This window comes from Lycium barbarum, chromosome 11 (assembly GCF_019175385.1).
Source record: "Lycium barbarum isolate Lr01 chromosome 11, ASM1917538v2, whole genome shotgun sequence".
In the NCBI taxonomy this organism is placed as follows: domain Eukaryota; kingdom Viridiplantae; phylum Streptophyta; class Magnoliopsida; order Solanales; family Solanaceae; genus Lycium; species Lycium barbarum.
In genome coordinates, this window is record NC_083347.1 from 24,690,139 (window position 1) to 24,705,142 (window position 15,004).

Consider the following 15,004-nt stretch of genomic DNA (forward strand, 5'->3'; position numbering starts at 1 on the left):
CTTACGAACTACGTTCCGACCTGATTCCCTTGGAGGGATACGTAGGCAACCTATACAAGGTTCGGTCACACCACAACATAAATTTAACATACCCTTCTGAACCCAAAACTGGGGCATATTTTGAAAATATATAGACAAAAGAACGGTTGGACATCGACAAGATTGAGGCTACCAGATAGGAAGTATTATAGACCAATTACCTTAGAAGTGTCACAATCTGAAGTTGACAGAAATATTTTACAACTTACATACATATATTTATACATATATATTTCCTTATATACATATACTTACATATATATCTTTCCTTATATATACACTTACATATACACTTTTTAAATGAAACACTTTCTTTCAATCATTTTCACTATTGTTCATCTACCGAGATTTGAACGGAGGTCACAAGATCCAAACAAACAAGACGAATGGAGCAGCCAACAACGTCAAGCTTCGAGTCAACACGAATCAACTTCCCCCTCCCAAACTAAGAATTTTTCTTTGAGTGCAGGAACCTAAAAGCGCGAGATCAACAGTCAAGTCTATCAATCATGGCAGAAAAGCATCCTTTGGCCCATTGTGGCCTCGCCTCAAAAAGCCATACGGCTTTACTTCCAACCTTATCTTTTAAATTATTTTTATCAAAATAATTTTATGACTTTATATACCTGTTTTTGTAGGTTGACGAGATTGAAGGCGAATTAAATCAAGATTACGTGTCCTGAATTTGGCCTGTCACGATGCCATCAACATCATAAGCCAAACGGCTATTCCACCACTTTACTCCACACTTTATCAATTACTTTATCATATACTTTACCAGCTTTAACCATTTTGCTCTGAACTTTGCAGGAATCATTGTTAAGTCTCCGAAGACAGCTGGAGGCATCAATATCACACTCCGAGAATAACTACACACTTTAGGCTCGTCCGCCTTTAATAGGATATCATTTCTTTAAATGCCTCACACGGCATATGCATCATGTCCTCGAAAACAACCGGAGACATACTTGGGTTCGTCCACCCTAAAATAGGACATATCGGGTTCTTCCACACTAAAATAGGATACTTGGGTTCTTCCACCCTAAAATAGGATATCGGGTTCTTCCACCCTAAAATAGGATACATTGGGTTCGTCCACCCTAAAATAGGACATATTGGGTTCTTCCACCCTAAAATAGGATATCGGGTTCTTCCACCCTAAAATAGGATACTTGGGTTCGTCCACCCTAAAATAGGACATATTGGGTCATTCTACCCTAAAATAAGAATTCACATATTTATCTTGAATTTTACAGGATTAGCATCAAGTCCCCGAAGACAACCGGAGGCATAGCATCAAGTCCCCGAAGACAACCGGAGACATAGCATAAAGTCCCCGAAGACAACCGGAGACATAGCATCAAGTCCCCGAAAACAACCGGAGACGTAGCATCAAGTCCCCGAAGACAACCGGAGACATAGCATCAAGTCCCCGAAGACAACCGGAGACATATCATTATGCCTCCGAAGACAACCAGAGACATATCATCAAGTCCCCGAAGACAACCGGAGACATCGCATGGCTACACGGCCTCACCTGCATAAAGCCAAACGGCTATGCACTTATTTTACTCCTTACTTCATTCCTTTATTTCATCATCTACTTTACCACTTTAATGAATTTACCTTAAAATTCGCAGATATCATTTATCATCGAGTCCCGGAAGACAGCCGGAGACCTTATCACTATCATTTTCAAATGCAACTAGAGATATTATCACATCCTCAGCATACGCGTCACGCATTCATTCAAGTCCCTGAAGACAACCAGAGACAACATTGGCCACACGGCTACATTTTCATTCCCACACTCATATTTACTATCATTTTACACTCTTTATAATTTCAACTTTATTACTAATTTTGACATAAATTTCAGTTTTGGCAGAAAGTACAACCTGCAGTGACGCAACGCAACGTGGAACTTTATCTTACGCAGTGAACTGGGGAAAATACGCTGAAGAGGAATATCAAACTCATAAGCAAAGGTCACGGATCTACTCTCGAACTCAACTCCGCCTACGTCCACAAACACGTGATACGTAGGTCAATTTTTCTTTCATATTCCCTACTAAAACTCTATTTCAATCAACTCTTTCCACAATCTCATATTCCTTTCTACATCCCCAGTGTCTCCATAACTCAACACTGGGGCATCTTTGAAGAATTTACATCGTGCCTAGTAGAGTCCTACTTAAAGGTGTGTTGCGCGCCACATTTATAATTAGGAGGCTATAAGCATGTGTTCCATTCTTGAACGTTCTCGTCACCTGTCTACAACCCCCGCAAGATTATGAACCCACAAAAACTTTCGAACTACACATGGCCTGATTCTCGTGCAGCCCGAGATATGTAGGCGACTCGAAACTGAGATTCGGCCATAATTTTTCATAATTCCTTCGGCCCTCATAATATTTTCCACTAATTTTCCTAAATCATACTTTCTTACAAACTCATACTCGTTGGTCCAAACAAAATTGGCTACTACGTCAACTTCTTCGCCCGAAGATTCTTACATCACCTCCGGTCGAAGAGGGGCATCTGTTGACACCCAATTTTGTCCCCCCTTTATTTAATTTTATTCACTCGGACGTCTAAATTTATTGACGAGCTAGATACTTTATTTTCACTGCTATTTATATTCGCTACTTTTATTTTAACATTACAAGTATTAATTTATCACAAATTTTAAATGTTCATCGTCATTTCACTTTCGGGTTTGGAATCGTTAAATTAATTACAAGACAACACTTTGTAAATCCTTACTTTCTATATACTAATTACTATTTATCTTCACATAATAAATATTGTACTAGTTACTAAATTAGAAGCCCGGAAATAATTAAAATAGCGGAGGAAGGACCAATATTTTCAGCAAATTAATGGCTTAAAATACAAATACAATATTATTTCCTACCCAAAACAAACAACCCACATTTCTATACCCAACCCACATTTTCAACCCATATTTAAATTAATGGGCCAGCCCAAACGGACCAGCCCAATTCTATTTTTTACCCGACCCGGGTCCGGCCCATTTTTTATTTCCCTAAACCCCTAATCCCTTTTCTTTTCTCCCTTACCTGCCGCCTCCCTTCCCTCTCTCTTTTCTCCTCTTTATCCGCCTCATCTCCTCATCTCTCTCTCTTCCTTTTCCCCTTTTCCCCACACACACTCCCCTACGCTCCTCTTCCTCCGCTCCACTACGCTCCTCCATTTTTTCCATAAAAAGGGGAATCGAGAACAGAGTTAGGGGGGATTTTTGGGGTATCTTGAAGGATTTTTGATTTTTAGGAATTGATTCAGTGTTTAAGGACACACACCATTTTCCAACCATAGTTTTCACTTTTCCGGTGAACTTTAGCCGGATATTACTCTAAAATCACCATATTTTTATACAATCAAATTTTGGGTTTTAATCGAAGCATCGTTTGTTCGTCGTCTTCGAGTAGATTCGAGACCCCATCGCCCATTCACTGCACCAACAAAAGGTCAGTGCTATCTTCTTTTTCTCTTGCCATTTTGTTCAGATCTTAAGGTGTGTTAATGGTTCTGTGTTAGTCCAAGTATTGTTTTTATATATATGTGTTGTGTATGTAGTCTAAATATCAGTGTATGTGTTAGAATGGCTGGTTTCCTGTTGTTAAGTCTACTAGGCACAATTTGGTGTAGTTAGTCCCCTGTTTGGTTCAGTTTCGTTTTCGGGTGGTTACCCTCTTGTTTTGATTCTGTGTGCAACCGTATACATGATTTTCTTTAGTTTCAATACCTCAGCATGATTTCCCCTTTGATTGTTTCTATTTGGTATGACTGACTTCAGAGGAGTGTTAAAGGTGGGTAAGCTCGAGGCATTCAGTTTCATACCCGTTTAGACGTGCATTAATTGGTATATTTAGTATATAAGGGGGTTGAAAAGGTTTCAAATCAGTCGCATGAAGTTCTTATATGTAAAAAAAAAAATGAATTCGAGATAGCAGTTAAAAACTCTAGTATGATTATTCAAGCTTATGTGCACCCAATTTGATGTAGAGATTGCATTGAGTTGCTTTACATTAAGATAATACGCCTTAATCTCTTAACAAAAACATTCCATATATATTCTCTTATATCGATCGGGAGTTAAGCATGAAACTGCCTCTCTACATCATATCTGTTCACTTGCATGATTTCTTTGTGGTTTATGATGTATCAATAAAAGTTCAGGGTCTGTTTGTTCCCTAAGTGTCGTTTGAATTGCTTTATACTTGTTTTGACTCTTCAGTAACTTACTTGAAACTAAACATCTGAGACTTGTGCCAAATACTTGCCTTGCTTTAAGTCAGGCAATCGTAGTCTAGTTTGACGTTCCTTATCCTTGTCTGATTATTCAAAACTTGTGGAAGAGTTTTGCTCATTTTTGCTTTACAAAGTCTAAATCGCTGAGTCCTGTATAAACCTTTGGTGTCGTTCAGTTATTAATTTTTCTAGTGGAAGGTCTGTCAGGCAAATGAGCTTAATACATAATCACATACGACCTCTGCTGACTAGTTTTAAATACTTGCAAGACTGTTGAGAAAGCCATTTTAATACAATGGTTTGGAACTTAAGAGTCATGTTTTCCCAGGTTGTTACTGTAATGATCTTGTTTGAAGGATAATACTTGGTTTATTGCAGAAAGCAAGAAAGTCTTGAGGTTTATGAGTCATTTGTTTAATTAGAAAAGTTTCATCTAGTAATAACTAGGAATTGGAACTGTTGCTATTCTGTTCTTCTTTTTCTTCTCGCTCTCCTCTTCCATGTGAGGTCTGGGTTATGCATTAATTAAATGTGTGAATGAACCAAGTGTTGCCACAAAGGTCCTATTTTCTTATTTATTATCTGACACTCTCAGTTGAGTTTAAATGAGATACAAGCTGATCTGACCCTGACCCTGGGATGTTCCATCTTTGGTGATTTTGTTCGAAAACCATGAAGCTGGCACCTTTAATTTGGTGTTGGTTCTGGTATTATTAAAAATCAGAATGGATTCAAAAGCGTCTAAGCATTTAAAAGCCCAGTTTAACAATTTTAAATCTATCCAAGTGACCTGCTGAGTTTTGTGAGGATGTTTGAAACTTCTTTTGTTGGTGAAACATACTAGCTGAGTACTACTTGATCATTTTTAATAAATTGAATCTGTTTGCGTTCACCCGGGGGAATTCTGTAAATTGGATGCATGTATACTATTGTAGAATACTTGTTTGGATCTATATGAAGGGAGGGATTACTGTAGTCTACTGGTAAGCCTAACGAAATGTCACAGTCCTGCTTATGCGAGCGAATGCCGACTGTTTTATGCCCAGATTTGTTTATAGCTATTAGTTGGAATGCTGCCTGCTGGTTTTGTTCTATAAAAGAATGGAAACTACATCAGATAGACTGGCCATGCCTGTGGTTGAAATGGTCCCCCATGCTTGGTGCATGTTGTTGTCCTTTAAAACACTGGCTGCACTGGGAGTTATGCAACTTCTGAGGTGATCACAAGTAAAATAGCAAAAACAATGCATAGAGGCATAAAGTTCTTGGGTTGCTAAAATTGATGGTTACATTAACTAAGTACCAGACTAGTAATTACTAAGTTGGCAGATTGATAGATTATTTATACTCGACTTTTCCATAAAGCATCTACAAAAGGATTTCTCCTAAATAACAGTACATGGTCGCATTTCCTTTAGCTAGGGCAAAGTATATTACATATGACTGAGAATTGGCTGTGAATTGAACACGTCATGCCTTGTGCATTTAATATCTTGATATCTTTCTGGAAGATATACACTAACCTAGCTAGTGTCTTGACATAAGCTGTCTCCAAAATGTTATAAAGTGTTGAGTTACTAGCTCAGAAACTAACGCTCCCTCAGTTCCGTTGACACTATCTTTCTTTTTTTTATCAGTCTCAATAAATTAAAAATGACATCTTCTTATATCTACTATAGAACAATTTAACTTTAACTTATAGCTTTATCCTTAAAAGAACAAACAGATTGTGATTGCTTCTATGTTCCCTATGAATTTGTATACATGGAATATACTAGTTATACATAGCACGTATATGAGTTAATGTGAGTTGTTAATCTGTCCTTCTCTTGAGTTTACATTATGTATGTTTAGCTTTATTCATCAATCATATACTAATCTTTTTCTTTCGTTTTATGCATGACATCTCGTGCGCGAGTTCAAGCGACTTGTCGTCTCCTTCCGCACTTGGCGTTGGGCTAAAGCCCAACACAACTCCTCTCGAATCAGCCCCCATATAGTAGCGGCCAATCCACAGCCAAACAAGGAAATAAAATTTGGGCCTAAGCCCAATAAATGTGAACAGCAACAGTGACGCAGCAGCAGTCCCTGGAAATGGGCTGAACCCATTTAACCTATTTGCTCCTCCACTTTATTTTTGTGCATTTAATTGGTAATTGTATGACTGATACTTGTTTATTTGCTTAGAGTAAGTAAACCTTAGCAGAATTAGTAGTTTAGTATGGGTAGTTAATTCCACAAATCACATTCACTTCTATTTTTGAAATTATTTACAGTATCTATAATATATATATTATGCTTACTGTCTTAGAAGTTTAAAACGTCACAAATCTTACACTAACGTTAGCTTATTCTAAGAAATAAAAAGCAAATTAGTTTCAACGGATAACTTTTTTTTCACTTTAGTTTCTGTTCAACACTTGAAATACATATTTGTTTGAAACAACTTTAGCACAACATATATACTAGTCTTTATATGAAACCTTTAAAATTTATTAAACATTAATCTTATAATAATCCTTTTAATTTGTGAGTCGGCATAATTCACTTTTTTCCAAATACAATATAAACATCACATGTTTCGCTTCTGTTAGTTTACTTTAACTAAACTCTTTTATGCAATTACTACTTTTTACCAATTTTACTTTAAACAACTTTATCAATACTCTTAGAAAAAAAATCATTTTCTTTCTATAATATTATAGTTACACTTAGCCTAATTAAATTTTAGTTCGGTCGGTTAACCATTGTTAATGGGTCTTAAAGGATGCCTAATACCTTTCCTTTAGACTAATTGAACCCTTACCTAGAATCTTAAGTTTCGCAGGCCTTAAACAGAGTTCACTTTAGAAAATAACTTTAATAAACTTTAGGTGTCCTAATTCACCATAAAATAATTAGGTGGCGACTCCTTAAATAAAACAAACACGAAAAAACAGGAATCTCCAATATGTCGTCCTTCTAAATTTAACTCTCCGGGGTTAAAAATGGGGTGTGACAACCTTTTTAGGGCATGTTATTTCAATCGATGGTATTCGGGACCCAGAAGATTGAGGCGGTGAAGACTTGACCAAGGCCTACAACACCTACTGAGGTTCGTAGTTGTCACACCCCAATTCCACTAGGGTGTGATGGGCACCCGGCCCCATATCCGGAGCCGAGCGAACCCACAGACCTTTAGGACATACAAAATCTTATTAGGCTTTTAAATCAAATAAAATAAAATACACAATAAACTCTCAAAATGTTCTTGTCCGATGTTTTCCAAATCAAACAGAATCTATGATCATACAGAATTTAACGCATAATATAGAAGGACATATCGGCTGATGAAGCCGCATACACAACTGACATACTATACCCACGACTCTGTCTGCAAAGTCTCTACATCAATCCAGAAGAACCACACATACAAACTCTGACTCGGCAGCACTCCAGGAGCAGATGGAGCTTGCCAACTCTGCTAGAACATCTTCTATAGTAACTTCACATCATCTGGGTGTACCTGCGCGGCATGAAACGCAGCCCCCGAAGAAAAGGAGGTCAGTACGGAATATGTACTGAGTATGTAAAGCACAAGGTACAATAAACAGAATCATAATCTGAACAGGGGATACATAAAATGAGTGTAGTAACCGGAGTATCAAAAATGCTTACTCATAAAACATAGGTAATGCATGTCAGAACATATGCCATATCCGGCCCCATTATGGGACACGGTGAACGGAACGTGGTCTCCACCCCGTCACTGGCGCCACAACACAACATAACTTCACAGTAGGGAATATCTCCGTAACATATCATAACATATCAGATGGCCATATCATATCAAATATCAGAGTGTGCACATATCATATCACATCATCAAATGTCAGAATATATGTACATGGCACAACATAACTCCTGAACCCATGTACATGTCATACCTGCCCCCTCACATCGAGGCACGGCGAACAATGCAGTGGAATACGCGTGATAACATATCCTGGCCCGGGCTCAGTGAAAGAAGCATTGAGGCATCCACGAGTGGCGTAGTGAGAAACTAAATGCAATATAAAATATAATACATTTACAAAGACTCGATGGGACATCTTGAATAACAAATCATAATAATGGAATCGGACGATAATTTTTGTGTATATTTCGAATGTCACAATAGGTTACGTAAAAATAATTTTTCTGGGATTGTTTCCATGTTCCAAAACAATTCATAAGACTCAACAGAATATTTACAACAATTTTTATTTAGTAGTTAGAAGAGTAGTTAAAACGTTTCCTTTAAAATCGTTCAAAAATAAGTCAATACACAATAGGGGAGGAATCGGGGAAAGTGGGCCCGCCTCGGGTCAAATGAGGTGGCGCCCACAATTTACGTACGTTACATTTCATGACGTCACCTATGGGAGTTTTAAGGTAGTCGGGTCCTATTTGTGCAAGTTCTAGATGTTTAGGCAATTTTTTTTCCAACTATTCATAACATATTCAATTCAATTCTACTGAATGAAAAAGGGACAAATTTAGGCGCGGATTCCTAAGAGTAGAGTCGTCCCCGAGGCTCGTATCCAAACCTATTACACCTAAGACATGCCAAGAGAAGGAAAGGTAAAGCTTTACATACCTTATTCACTCCTTGCGCCTCTCCAAACTCAATTCCCGTTTCCTCCAAAATCTACAATTGGTCGCAATTACCAAATGTTAACTGTAAGACTTTAGGACTTGAATCTTAAATTAACACTTTTCTACAGAAATTTGGGCAGCATCTCCCCTATAAATTCAACATCCCCGAGATTTTAACTCGGCTCAAATGTCAACAACCATACCAACAACAATACCAATAATCATCAACAATCGATTTGAAACGCATTCTAGCATAAATTGTCTTCTTTTCAAATAGTGCAACAACTTCCAATCCAATTTTGCACTTCCAAATCAATATCAACATTTCCATATTCATACACTAATTTAAGATCATTCAAACATAGGCCAAGAACATTCCAAGCACTCTATACAATATTCAACAATTCCATCAATTCCATATTCTACCCGAATTCCTACATACGCAACAAAACCATCACGACGCATTTTCTACTTTCAAATTCATAATCAACAACAACAATCGACACTTTAACAACTTCATTTCCACAATATCATAAAATCGTACTAAAATGACATAATCTTCTACAATCAATTTCAATGCCTACTTAAACCATTTAACCTTCATTTACATTATAAGGATCACAACAACACAACTAACATATTAAACAAAATTAATTCATTTCCATTTTTCTCTCCCACACCACACGGCCATATTCCATATTTCCAACCTCAACCAAATTCATTCAACTTTCATTTCCAATATGAAGTCCACCATAACCACAACTAGAATAATACATAAAATTCAACTCATCGTATTTATACAACATTACACACACACGGCCACATGCACACATGCACACCCACTTAGCAAACTTCCATATTTCCATAAATTCTACTCATTTCTACATACTACAACATAAACAAACCTTCCTAACATAATAAAAAGGAATTAATTCTTACCTTTTTCTTCAATCCTCTTCACTTGAATAAAGTGTTAAATTGACGAAACACGCTCCCTATCTTCCAAAATAACTACATCAAGTTGTACAGGGCCCTTGAATTAGTAGGAATACCACAAGAAAATAATTTTTGGAACAAGATTTTAAGGGGCTAAAATTCCATGGTCATGGCCGAATGGCCTTGTTTCTTTTGCTCTTCTTGTTTTATTTTCTCTCTTTCTCAACTTGTCTTGAAACTTCTAATGATAATGCTCCCTTATATTTAATTATCACATGGAAAATTCACTTGGGCTTGGGTCCTTTTTATGGACCATGGCCGGATGGCCCCTATTGGGCCTCTTCTTCTCTTTTTTTTTTGTCATGGGCCTAACCCGGTTGGCCCCGAGTTGGGCCTAGCCCACTGACCTTTCGACCTTAAAACGTCAATATCTCCTTGTACAGACGTCACCTGGGAACCCACGATCTATGGTTGAAAATCTAATTCAATTATATACAACTTCTACTTCTTGGTATTTTTCCAAATTCCAAACTTATAATACCGTTTTGTCCCCTCAAAGTCAGGTCACCCGAAAACGTTTTCTTAAAAATATTCGTTTGGAGGGCTTCCACTTTGATTTGGCCCAAGGGTCCTTCGTGAGTTGTGTTTAACTTTACATATGTGATTCATATAACTTGTCACATGTTCCAAAAAAAATCTTGACGTGTGGGCCCCACCTCAGCTTACAAATAATCCGACGTTCAAAAATACGGGATATAACAGTAGTTTCCTGGGCTTGGTAGGCTATTACAGAAGATTTGTACAAGGGTTTTCTTCTATCTCTGCACCATTGACAAAGCTGACTCAAAAGGCAGCTAAATTTCAATGGACGGATGCTTGTGAACGCAGTTTTCAAGAGTTAAAGAATAGATTAACTTCTGCCCCAGTTCTGACACTTCTAGAAGGATCGGAAGGCTATGTTGTCTATTACAATGCTTCAGGCATTAGGTTAAGATGTGTGTTGATGCAGCATGGTAAGGTGATTGCTTATACTTCAAGGTAGTTGTGGAAACATGAGAAAAACTATCCAACCAGTGATCTTGAGTTAGCGGCGGTGATTCATCGATTGAAGATATGGAGACATTATTTGTATGGTGTTTATGTTGATATTTATACGGATCACAAGAGCCTTCGATATATTTTCAAGCAGAAAGAGTAGAATTTACGACAAAGGCGATGGTTGGAGTTGTTGAAAGATTATGATGTCGACATTCTATATTATCCTGGGAAGGCGAACGTTGTGGCTGATGCTCTTAGCTATAGATCGATGGGTAGCCTATGTGATGTTCAGCCAGAGAAAAAAGAGTTAGCTCGTGAGCTCCATCAGTTAGCTAGACTAGGAGTTCGGGTAATGGACTCGGGCAATAAGGGGGCTACCATTCAGAATTCAGTTGTTTCGTCGTTAGTGGCAGAGGTGAAAGAGCGCCAATATGAGGATCCCATGCTAGTTCATTTCAGAAATACACTTCCTCAGAAAGAGAAGTCATCCTTTGAGATTCCTGGAGACGGATTTCTCCGATATCTAGGCAGGTTGTGTGTTCCCAACGTTGCAGGCTTACGTCATCAGATTTTGAAAGAAGCCCTTTGTTCTCGTTATTTTTTTTATCCCGGAGCAACAAAAATATACCATGATCTTAAATCTATACATTGGGTGGAATGGAATGAAGAAAGATATAGCGGAATTCATGGCTCAATGTCCTAACTGTCAATAAGTGAAGATTGAACACCAAAAGCCCGGCGGATTGTTGCAAGCTATGGAAATTCCAACTTGGAAATGGGAAGTGGTTAATAAGGACTTCATCGCAGGCTTACCTCGTTCTAAGCATAAGTATGATTCTATATGGGTAATTGTGGATAGACTTACCAATTCAGTTCATTTCCTACCTGTCCGAACTACATTTGCAGCAGAAGATTATGCAAAGCTTTATGTCAAAGAGATAGTGCGACTCCATGGTGTCCGAGTATCTATAATTTCCGATAGAGGAACACAGTTTACAGCCAATTTCTGGAAATCTTTTCAAGAAGGTTTGGGGACTCAGGTGAGTCTTAGTACAACATTTCATCCACAGACTGATGGGCAAGCTGAGCATACCATCCAGACTCTCGAGGACATGCTACGGGCATGTGTGTTGGATTTTGGAGGTAGTTGGGATGATTACTTACCGCTTATTGAATTTGCTTATAACAACAGTTATCATTCTAGCATCCAAATGGCCCCGTATGAAGCTTTATATGGGCGCAAGTGCAGATCACCAATTGGGTGGTTCGAAGTGGGAGAAACTAAACTAATAGGGCCAGACTTGATCCAGCAATCCATAGAAAAGGTCAAGCTTATACAGGATAGATTATTAACAGCTCAGAGTCGTCAGAAATCTTATGCAGATAATCGTCGACGAGACTTAGAGTTCCAAGTAAAGGACTGGGTATTCTTGAAGGTGTCGCCAACGAAGGGCGTCATGAGATTTGGCAAAAAGGGCAAGCTTAGTCCTCGGTATATTGGACCTTATGAGATTGTGTGCAAGGTAGGCCAAGTGGCTTATGAGTTAGATCTCCCTTCAGATTTGGAGTCAGTCCATCCGGTTTTTCATGTATCGATGCTTCATAAGTGCATTGGAGATCCTTCTAGAATTGTACCGGTAAATGATGTCCAAGTCACCGAGCAATTTTCTTATGAAGAAGTTCCCATTGCTATTCTAGATAGACAAGTTCGAAGACTTCGAACCAAGGATGTGGCTTCAGTTAAAGCGTTATGGAGAAACAATAATAAAGAGGAAATGAATTAGAAAGCTGAGGAAGACATGAAGTTCAAGTATCCATATTTATTTACACCTCCCGAGGAGACTCAGGCAGAGACGCCATTGTCCTCAGGTATGTAATGCTTCTTTTGATGCTTTCTTGGTCGTGAGTGGCCATTGTTGTTGTAGCCCTGTGAGGCGATATATTTTGCGTTGTTGTGATAGGATGGTAGTGTCATATTACAGGGCAAACTCTGGCAAAAATTTTGTAGAATCCCTAAGAGCCCAACATTCGAGGACGAATATTCTTAAGGGGGGGAGGATGTTACACCTCGTAATTTTGTACGTTGAGACTCGTTAGGTGTTGGTTGTCCTAATCGTGGAAACGGGAGTTATCTTCTAGGACATATGAGATTATATGTTCCTATCTTATGGTTATGAGGGTTTAAGTTCATGAAATAAGCTATGGAAGGATTTGAGAACAAGCGAATTAAGGAAATTAAGTTTGTCGGAACTTTGAGAAAAACTTGGCAAATTTTGGACAGGATTTTTGGTCCAACTTGATAGAGGTATATCTCCTAGAATATGAGGAGTTTTGGCATGTTATGAGTATAATCTTGTTATGGATGATATTAACGATGTTGAGGAAGTATTATATATAAGTGTATATGGAGTTGTGTTGAAAATATTATTACGAATGATCTTGAAAAGGAGTTTTAAGGATTGAATGGAGCCTAAATTGCATAAAGTCTCTTGATTATGGTATTGTTAATAATGTCATTTTTGTCTGGGAGTTGTTTTAGAATTTGGTAGAAGTAGATGAAATAGGGGACATGCTACCCAATTTTCGCTAGCTTACGAATTATAGTAGTTGGAACTTAAGGGTGTCTTTGAAGCCTAACCTTGGTATGACCCTCTTAAATGTAGATTTCTCGGGCTTTGGAGGTGAACGATAAGTAGTTAAGAAGACAGAAAGTTATGTAAGGCTAACCCTTCTTTCTTAAGGCATGATCCCATTATTGTATACCTTCACGTGTGATACATAATGTCTTTCATGATGACTTCACTCCTAGAATCACTAACGTTCATAGTTCTTGACACTTTCATGATGTCATTGATTCCATCCTATAGTAGTTGATCCTCTAAGGGAAAGGTATAGTGAAGATGATTATGAAGATGTCACTTTCGCTTATGTAATTCTATATGGATATATATATATATATATATATATATATATAAAGCTATGTTGTGACACCGATTCCCTTTGTGGCCGAGTATGCTTAACACCGAGTCCCATATGGTCGGGTATGACATCTATTGTACATACCACTGATCAGTTGGGTATGAATAACACCGAGTCCCATCGTGGTCGGGTATGCTTCACACCGAGTCCTATTATGACGGGGTATGTTACACACCGAGTCCTATTAAGGCTGGGTATGCTATAATGATAATTCTATATGTATACGTATGGAAGGTCTTCTTTAAAGAAAAGGGGTAAGTAAATATGATGAACATCTCAAGAGGTACAAATGGCTCTTCTATCGCATGGCTCTTTTGTCTCAATGTCATCATTTATGCTTTTATCATGTTATGGCCTATGCTTTACATACTCAGTGATTGTTCATACTAACGTCCTTTTTGTTGTGAAAGCTACGTCATGCCCGCAGGTGGACTAGGGGACAGACTCGACCCTTAGGCTGCTTCATCAGAGATTGTCTAGAGGAGCTCCATTTGATTCGGAGCTGCAGTGTTGGTACTATTCTTTTGTGTACATATATGGGCATGGCCAGCCCTTGTCCCGTCTTTATGATGATACTTGCTCTTCCTAGAGGCTCGTAGACAGTTACATATAACTAGATGTCTTTTAGCCTTGTTGGCTCATATTTTTGGTATATCATTTTGATAGCCTTAACGGCTTGTGTATATATGGGCTTAGTCGTTGATATTGATAAAAGGTGTCTTAGCTCGATGGAAATTGTGTTACTATGCATAGAGATTATGAATAGGCCATGTGGCTCACATAGATCATGATTGTAGAAGTACGATGAAAGGAGCCCAGTGGGTTAGCTCCGGGTGCCCGTCATGGCCCTCCCGTTGGGTCGTGACACCGGGGGCCTGCATTTCACGATGCAGGTACGGATTTACATGACGTCGCATCTACTCTGTAGGATTTGCTCGTATCAGCTTGTTTGTGAGCCCCATCTTATCCGAGTGTTATCCTTATTTATTTTCATGGCATGTTTAGCAAGTTAAGGTATGTTGTGGGCCTTGTCCCAGCAAGTATGTTTTACAGTTCAGATTCATAATAGAGGTTTCATAGACTAGTCAGTCAGTTATGTCGATACTCAGAGTTGTGTAGC